General features: G+C 36.4%; 1 long non-coding RNA gene across 1 annotated transcript; it reads left to right on the top strand.

Annotated features, from left to right (window-relative positions):
* The first annotated feature begins 1,047 nt into the window (after positions 1 to 1,047).
* On the top strand, positions 1,048 to 8,667 carry LOC115221324. Its single transcript, XR_005002800.1, has 3 exons — positions 1,048 to 2,274; positions 4,772 to 6,163; positions 6,298 to 8,667. It is a non-coding gene; the product is annotated as an uncharacterized LOC115221324 (long non-coding RNA).
* Positions 8,668 to 10,207: the final 1,540 nt, after the last annotated feature.

Raw genomic sequence — 10,207 nt, 5'->3', positions numbered from 1 at the left:
AATTCAAGAGGTAAACGATAAGAATTTTCTCTAACAATTAGTTGTTATAAACATGCTTGCTTGTGTTATAGCATTTTCTCGTCCACGCAATTTGTTTGTATTTTATGGCTACAGTGTTCACCTTGAGAATCCTGTTATTGAGACTACAGCAAGGTCTGTCATTTCTTCCGGTCCACGGGTTGCCGCCAGTTGGCTACTTTGGACCCAAACCCTTTGTCTTGTCCAGGCTCATGTCTCCCCATCATATTGTGTACATACAGATACAACAAAGGATATCTATACAACGGTTCAGGTAAACCCTAGTGTTTTACTTTTGCTAAACGGTGTATGTGGACACGATGTGAATGTTGTCACTTGAATGTATGAGATGCTGATGGTGATTCGTGTTGGAGTGAATGATTGATATTGACATCTGTATTGGGCGATGTTTCGTTTGTCGTAGCACACGTTTCCGTCGATTTCCGTAAAAAATGTAAACACTGAATCGGCCATACATACATACACACACACATACATAGATACATACACACACACATACATGCAGACATATATACACATACACCGAGTAAAAAATTACACTGAATCGGCCATACATACACACACACACCATACATACATACATACATACATACACACGCACACATACATATACACATACACCGAGTAAAAAAATTACACTGAATCGGCCATACATACACACACACACCATACATACATACATATACACATACACCGAGTAAAAAATGTCAGTTATCTCTCTCTTTCACACATTACTCTCTCTGTCTCTTCGCACACACTAACAGAAGCACTTCACTTACACAACATACTGTCTGTCTCCCACACTCCATGAAACACACACACACACATGTACATCAATGCTTGCCATGCACGGTAACTTCAAAAGAACTTCCCTCGTCATACAATCGCTTTCTCTTAGTCTCTTTCGCTCTCATTACTTCAAAAGTTCCCGCAAGCCCTATGTAAAAAAATAAAAGTTTTTTACGGAAATCGACGGAAACTTGTGCTACGACAACCGAAACTTCGCCCTGTATTGTATTGAGTATATTTTATGGTCGCGGTATGGCAACACTGGATTGTGATGCAATGTGAATATGTTCGATTGATAGTACGGTTACTTTAAGGGAATCGAAAGCGACGTTAGCTTTAAAGTAAACTAATTCAAGGCACTTGGTTTGTGTATGCCAGTTTGGATGGGAAATATCACTGTATGATGCTGCTTTGGTTGGCTTTGCAGAATACTCGAGTAAGCGGGATATAGCAATTCACAAATTATCTTTTTTGTAAAATTAATCTGAATATAGTTTTAGATGGAATTTGTTGTTTTCCACGCTTAAGAAGCCACTTGTTTTAGCTGGCTATTTCTATTTGGATATTTTTCTCCATGCAAATTTTAGTAATTTCCTGTCAAGGGGAAACAAATATTGATTACACTTTGTCAAGCTATTTATAGCTCGTGTTTAATATCGATATTTTGACATTTCAATTCCAAGGTCAGAATTGGAATAGTGATATTCGTTACGCGCTTATCTTGACTACTTCATAAATGAAAATGAATTCTTCTGAATTATGTGGAAAGAGTTCTTAGTTCAGTATATGACCACATTGCAACAAAAAAAAAAAAAAAAATTACAAATGTCATTGGACGTGGACCGCCCATAATTTAAAATTTTAACCTTTGGTAGCAAATATTGATTATTTTGCTTGTATGCGAGGATTGAATTCATTTTGCGTTCATTTCTCGAAACACTTGGTATTTAGAATGCTTATATTTTAACTTGAAATAGTTATATAATTAGCATTGATATATTTCGATGAAAGCTTGTTACTTTTATTCGTTTATTCTGCAATTGAGTCATGTAATATTCTTAAAATTAAAACAAGGTGTATTATTGTGAATGAGTGATTGTGCCCGAAATTGTATTTTAAGATGTAACGCTTCTATCTTTGATAAGTCTTAAATTAGCTTCAGGCTATTGATATTGTAAATATTGTTTGTTGATAAAAGTATTGGAATTTGTACCAATATGTGTCTTTTTTTCCCCCCAACACTATGTTACCTGGATGAAAATGGGGCTGAGTTGCTGGCAAGACGAAGTCAGCTTCTTTGGCAAAAAAATAACTAGAAGAATTATAGGAAGGCTATTCTGTGACAGGGTAGACAAAAAGTCATCAGATATTGGGGAGCTGTTAAATCTTGTTCAACCAAGCTACACATAACGATGATAATTGCCTGGGCCATGATTTTTGGTTAAGGTAAGTTTTGTCACCACATGAGTTGCAGTCTCTACTTGTTTTAGTTTTGTAGTTCATAGATAATTTCTCTTTGTTTAAAGAGGTTTTACACCTTGAGTTAATATATATCATTGATTTCAGATGTGGGAGTTTTGTGATGTGAACAAATACAGAGATGAGCTTGTATTTTTGAAGTAACTTCCTACTATGCTTTGTCACTGTAAAATGATTTTATTAAGGATAAGTTGGCGGTTTTTATAATGTACTCTTAGATTTTGTTTCCTCAACTTCATGAAAATTGGGTGTTTTGTAATGAAAATTTCCATGAAGTAACATTCAGATGTAAATTACGATGGTATCGGAATTTAATGTGGGTATAATTTCGAGCTTCATTATCTAGATGGTGAGCGCGCAACTCTTTCTCACATTAAATTGCGTTATAATCGCGATGTACATTACCTGAAAGTTGGAATTTCATTAGATAACTTCGTTATTTCTGAAAGTAAGGAAACAAGGTCAGGAAGTGCTTATATTTTGGGATTCCACATAATTTGATAGGTTTTCTCTTTGTTTTGTCTTGGTTAATATCGTGTAGAGATTTATCTAGTGTGATGCTGGCGAAGCACACCGTACAATTTGGTTGTTTTTTTAGGATATTTTTTTTTTTACATTCCCCGGTGTGTGGAAAACGAATATGATGAAAATGTTCGCTGACGATCCTGGCGGGGTGGGAAGGGGACTTTCGGAACATCTGATTTTTCCGTTATAACTTTTGAGAAAATGGATATTTTTTTACGGAATCCGACGCTCTTGGTTATGGAGGATTCGATCCTGGAAATTTTTCAAAAGTAGCCTTTTCCGGATTTTGTGGGTGACCGAAATAGGTAGAGAAATGCGAAGATTACGATTCTGAAAGAAATTTGTAAAACTTCAATTTTTCAACAATAATACATATACCCTCAGGCCTTTAAGCAGGCTATCCACATGCTAGAAATAACGGCCAAATCTCACAAAGCTGCGATGACGTAATGAAATTTTGAAAAAAAAATTTTCAGAATCGAATCCTCTATAGCCAAAAACGTGGGATTCCGTAAAAATCTATATCCATTTTACCCCAATTTATGACGGAAAAATCGGATCTTGTGAATTTTCCGAAAGTCTCCTCCCCACCCCAGAGTCGTCAGCTCTCTCTTTTTTTCATATTCGTTTTACACACGCTATCCTTACACGTAAACATGTAAAAGATTGTCGAAAATGCAAGTTTAGGCCTTAAAATGTGCTTCATTCCAAACGCTTGTCTGTTTCTAATATATGTAACGTTAATCTTGTTTCTTGGTTTTCTCGTAATGGGGAAACTATTCTATGTTACTACAAGCTGTTATATATAATGGTACCATCTCTTGGACAAAGTATAGACCACCTAAACCATCAAGGTGGTGCAGCGTTTTCTAAGATAAATGTCTGATTAGATAATATTAAGTTTTTAGATGCTGCCAGAAAATTAATGCACAGTTTAACTTTGGATTGGATCTTGTAATTTTCAATATAAAACTAGTTATATCATAATATACAAGCACATATTTACAAGGGAGTGGGCAGAAGTAGACAATACAAGTTGCTTAAAAGGAGTGGAATGTTCTTTTCACTATTTTACCCCAACTTTCCACTCTTATTGAAATCACATGTAGCATTTTGAGATCTTTACCTTTTTTGACCGACAGATTTAAAAAATAATTTTTTGGACACTGGCAGAATGTGTCGTAAAATATCTTTTACTCTTAGCGTTTTTGAGAAAAGCTTATATTTAGGAAGTTATTTCACGTTAAAGTTGTATTTCGGTAATTTCAACCAATAAATGATGACATCGTTCGTGCGTTTGTACTGGTTTTAGCTGTAAGGGGTTAGGGTTGTCAAAAATAAGTGACAAACGAAGTATACACCGCCAGGAGTTCTTGTTGACAACAGCAATAATTTATTCAGCTGAATACACGTCATTGCTTGGTTGAAATTACCGAAATACTACAACTTTAACGTGAAATAACTTCTAAATATAAGCTTCTCTCAAAAACTTTGTTGCAGATTTAAGGGGAGATAACTTGATTTAGTCTTGAACCAGTTAGATGAATAGACTTTTTTCACAAGTGCAGTTTTCCGTTCGACTTGACGAAATGAAATTTGAATTTCACACCTATGTAAATGGTTGATAGGCTTAAAGTAGACATATCAGTTCATTTATGATCTTGTTTGCCAGTCAGTAATACATCAATAGCTGCTACATGAATATTCTGTTTATCTTGTGTAGTATTGAAGCGTTTTATAGAATTAAAACTGACACATAGGCAATGCATGATGGGGCAGGCATACTATTATATCCAATCCAAAGTTTGTGTATAGAGCTATCTGGTTAGGTTGTCAATGAAGTGGCTAAGATAACTATGGTATTTTTTGGATATATATTTTAGTATTGTTTTGAAGTTTAACAAAATAGTTGAACAACAAAAGATCTTTTCCTTTTTAGGTCTGCTGTCCAATATTTGAAGCTTACAAGGCAATTTGCATACTTGTCCAAGACACTTGGGACAACTGCAGTGGCAGGAATGTTGTGTTGGATGAGTGCTTCATGAAACATGGCTTTTGAATATTCGAAGAAAAGGGTTTCTGTAAATTTTAACAAGTTTCACATTTTCTAAATGAAATAAGTTGTAATTTATTGAGCATCATAACCAAATCTGGAACTGGAAATAGACAAGGCAAACATGAATTTACATTCACAAAAAGACAATCCCACATAAGATACTAAACTGAAAAAGTGACAAGCTATTTTAACTGCATACAACAAAACAGCTCTGGATGACATACAACACTAATGCTTTGGAATATACAAATGTGCTGACAAATTAGGGTGAAATCTTGAGCTTCATGGTTACATGAATAGGAAACAAATAGGTTCTTATGAAACATCACATTTTTAAATAGTGAACCAGAATTTTTAAATGTTCTCCAGAATGAAGTCCCATTTGAAATGAGTTGTTATTGCTGCAATACTGATAGAATTTTGAAATGGATGACAGAAGAAAGTTCTACAGTATGATGTACTATATATTATCCTGAAACACTCCTACAAATTCTTCAGGTATGATAGGTTAATTCACGGGTTGGAGAGATTGCTTTTTTTATTTTGTTTCAGATTTTTCATTGTATTGCAATGACTAAATTTACAAAAGAAAATAGGATGAAAATGTAATAAGATAAATTTATCACAGCATTGCATGGCTGCAAAATTAATTTTGGTTTTAATCATAACTAAAAACAAGTGTTAAATTTTGTTTCCAAATGTAAATGTAGTGTTAAGGCAAATGATGCTAGTGGAGATTCAGTTTGTTTAATCAATAGAACTTGAATTTAGAGGTTCCATTGCCTATTTAAATTATAATTACAAGTAATATGGAAGATAATTTTAAATTCTTTGACAAATTCTTTGTTCGTAGGGAGGGGGTGAAAAGTTCTATATTGTTGCTTGGTGGTTTCCACCCAGCATATTTTTTTCCATTTGCAGATACTGTTATTATTGATGAAATGACTATTCTGTAATTGACGGCAATTTTCATCAGCCCTTAAAATATTTGGATAGGATGAGGTAATATTTGTGCAAGCATCTCTGTTAGAATGCAGAGAAAGCAGTCTCCCACTCATTGTGATTTGGGAAGGGAAGAACAAAATGTCTTCAGGTATGTGAGAGCACTTGGCATTAATTGTTGTAAAGGAGAAAATAGGAAAGAAATTGCAATGTTGCACTGACAAGTTGCAGCACCAGACTTTTCCTTCACTTGCAGGTATTTGGTATTTTCTTTTAAAAGGTGATGACAACACTAATAATGAATATACATACATCATTGATAGTTTGCAGCAGGTTAGGAGCAAATGTATCAAAGGATATGAATACAAGGTAAAAAGAAAATTTTTTATATATATATTTACAAGATCAAGTCATCTCTAACAGTTATTGACAATAACAGAAAATGCATCATTGATAGTTTGCAGCAGGTTAGGAGCAAATGTATCAAAGGATATGAATGCAAGGTAAAAAGAAAATTTTTTATATATATATATTTACAAGATCAAGTCATCTCTAACAGTTATTGACAATAACAGAAAATGCATCATTTATGATCATAACTACATTGGAAAAAAATGTAAACAATCTATAGTAGACAAACAAACTCCTACAGAATTAAAAAATTTTTTTTTATGGTTTTGTGCAGTGCAATATCTTTATAATCAGAAGCATGGCTTTTGCAATTTCAAATACATTGTCCAATGGGTGGCATCGTTGGAATTTTGTATTAAGTGGAGACTTGTGAATTAGAGGGTTTGATATAAGTATAAGATCAACTCGGTATATGAACATGTGGAATATGGTTCTTTTATTTTCAGGTACATAAACACATCTATACATGACACAGCAGATCTAACATGGTGTTAACTGAAATTCAGTTGAATTTTCATGATTCACTACAGTTGGCTGACACGATAGACCAAAAAGAAAGTTTACCTTTTCCTGTTTCGCAGTAACATCTATACAGAAATTTGCATAATTTTCATGATTCACTACAGTTGGCTGACACGATAGACCAAAAAGAAAGTTTACCTTTTCCTGTTTCGCAGTAACATCTATACAGAAATTTGCATAATTGGGTCTTTGTTATATCTTTGTAAAACAATGTCACCACATTAGAGAAAACTGGAGCATATTCTAAGAGGAATGGACAGCTTAAGATGTACAAAAGAATCTTTAAAAGCCTGATGATAGAGGGCTATGATTAATACACGTGAAATTAACATTTAAAATCTGTGATTAATGGTTGGTATCACTACTATGCTTCACTTGTAGCTTCCTAATCTAACAATTACTATTAGGTGTGATCAACTAATACCTTCAAGCAACAGGTGGAGGTGTAATCTTTCATTTTCAGGTATATGGAGTGGCAAATTCATTTTCACAATTTAAAACGAGATTTTTGTAAGCCATGTGATTGAATCATGAACTACATTTTTTTAAAACTTTAGATTATCTAAGGAAACTACATTGGTGGATAGGAACTTCTCTGTTAATGAATACCTATTACAAAAATTATAGCATAACTTGCCAAATAAAGGAGTGGGTGTATCAATATCTGCATTATGATGCACCTGCCCTGAGATAAGTTGTGACTGATTAATGGTGACAAGAGGTGGAAAGTGGAGGTTTATTTTGGTTCATTTTCAGGTTTCTTGCTGATCACTCACAGATACAAGAATAAGACTGGTGAAAACTAATAGAGCATCTAATGGTAGCTGATAAAGGTCTGACTGACGTTTAATACCAATTATATGATGGACTGCCCTGAAGGTATCTCCAGTTATGGCTTAAGTTTCCTTTACAGGTTCTTGTTTGACTCTCTTGAAAATCAGTTGGTAATGTTAACAGTATTTACACATCACAAAATGAATTGTACATGAAGTTGCTTCAAGCATTTGACTCGGCTTGTATTTGCTGATTTATCACATAGAAAGAATAGCTACTTTTTTCCTCAGGTTTTCTTTTAGATATTTTGTGGTGTGGGAATTTGTTTGGCACCAGGTATTTACTGTATGGTTCAGAAACGATGATTGTCAATGTATACATCAGGGGAGGAGATGAAACTGCATCTACTGATTGTGAATATGAGGTGGGATCTATGAGAACTGGGGGACAAAGAATGAAAACTAGTGACAGGTGGAATGTTGAGAGGCTGGTGAAAAATGACATCATCCACTGAAGACTAACAGTTCTTATGGGATATGTCTAATTTCTTTCCAATGTAATGGATCTGCCCTGAAGTATCTAAAGTGACTGGAGGCTCTTGAACATTCCTGGTTTGGAAAAAAGGTGAGTTTTTTCTTTCTGTTTTTCTTGTTTCTTCCAGATGTCCCATGATGGTGTAGAAACTTGTGCATCTAGTCAGCTGTTTCTCTACTGCATTATGTAGTGACATTGATTGTTGGCTGTGAGTGGGGAAATGAATTCACCATATGATAATGTGGTGGAATCCCCTTGAGGATAACTGGATATACAATGGAAGCTGGTACTGCCTAATGAGTCCGACTGGTGGCAATTGTGGTGGAACTTCAAATTGGTGGCTACTGTGATGGAACATCTTCACACTGGTGACGACCGTCATGGAACATCTTCACACTGGTGACGACTGCGAGGGAACATCTTCACACTGGTGACGACTGCGAGGGAACATCTTCACGCTGGTGACGACTGTCATGGAACATCTTCACGCTGGTGACGACTGTCATGGAACATCTTCACACTGGTGACGACTGCGAGGGAACATCTTCACGCTGGTGACGACTGTCATGGAACATCTTCACACTGGTAACGACTGCGAGGGTACATCATCACGCTGGTGACGACTGTTATGGAACATCTTCACGCTGGTGACGACTGCGAGGGAACATCTTCAGACTGGTGACGACTGTCATGGAACATCTTCAGGCTGGTGACAACTGTCATGGAACATCTTCACGCTGGTGACGACTGCAAGGGAACATCTTCACACTGGTGACGACCGTCATGGAACATCTTCACACTGGTGACGACTGCGAGGGAACATCTTCACACTGGTGACGACTGCGAGGGAACATCTTCACACTGGTGACGACTGCGAGGGAACATCTTCACGCTGGTGACGACTGTCATGGAACATCTTCACACTGGTACGACTGCGAGGGTACATCTTCACGCTGGTGACGACTGTTATGGAACATCTTCACGCTGGTGACGACTGCGAGGGAACATCTTCAGACTGGTGACGACTATCATGGAACATCTCAGACTGGTGACGACTGCGAGGGAACATCTTCACGCTGGTGACGACTGCGAGGGAACATCTTCACGCTGGTGACGACTGCGAGGAACATCTTCAGACTGGTGGCGACTGTCATGGAAAAACTTCAGACAGGTGGCGACTACAATGGAACAACTTCAAACTGGTGGCGACTGCGATGGAGCATCTTCAGACTTGTGGCGACTGTGATGGAGCATCTTCAGACTGGTGGCGACTGTGATGGAACATTTTTAGACTGGCGGTGACTGCGATGGAACATCTGACTGGTGGCGACTGTCATAGAACATCTTCACACTGGTTGCAACTGATACAATGTTTATGAAAGCTGATTACAATTCTGGAATGCATTAGGGAAGCTAACAAAAGAATCTCCACTTACAACTGAAATGATTCACACATGTTGATTTTTGGAACTGGAAAAAAAAAAGGTGAGTTTCTCTTTTCAGAAATTTTCTTTTGCAGATGAGGATATACTATCTATGAACTAATGACAAAATGGTAGAATCTCCTTGAAGATAATTGTCTAGTGGATATAATATGGAAGCTGATGACTACTAATAGAACATAGTCTACTGGAAATTGGCAAATAGGGAACATGTAAAAGAGATTGGTGGCAATTGTGTTGTAATGCAACTAATTATTACTGTTATGGTGAACCTTTCTTTGGACTATTGCAAATGTTGACTTTGGAGGAAAGAAGTGGTTGGTTTTGCTTCATTTTCAGTCCTTTTGGTATCGGACATGTAAGACAAACTGGTGACAACATATAGTGATGGCTGGAGACTGATGACAACTGTAATTGAAAAACTGGAGGCTGATAGCAACTTTGGCACATCTGATGGAGACTGGCAACTGTGATGGAACATAATGAAAACTGGTGGCAAGCATGGTAGAACATCTGATGGACGCTGGGGTAACTGCTCTGAAATACCTAGTGAAAGTTGCGTACAAAAGAACCTCAACATAGTGATGTCTATTGTGAAACCTGATGGTTAGTGATTTGTTGAATAGACTAGTTCATTATTGCCGAATTATGAGACTGAAAGGAGAGGTGAGCTTTTCTTCTGTAGTAAATTTTT

The sequence above is a fragment of the Octopus sinensis genome, linkage group LG18 (assembly GCF_006345805.1).
Source record: "Octopus sinensis linkage group LG18, ASM634580v1, whole genome shotgun sequence".
In the NCBI taxonomy this organism is placed as follows: domain Eukaryota; kingdom Metazoa; phylum Mollusca; class Cephalopoda; order Octopoda; family Octopodidae; genus Octopus; species Octopus sinensis.
Note: the sequence above shows the minus strand (reverse complement) of the source record. Positions and strands in the feature narration are given on the sequence as shown.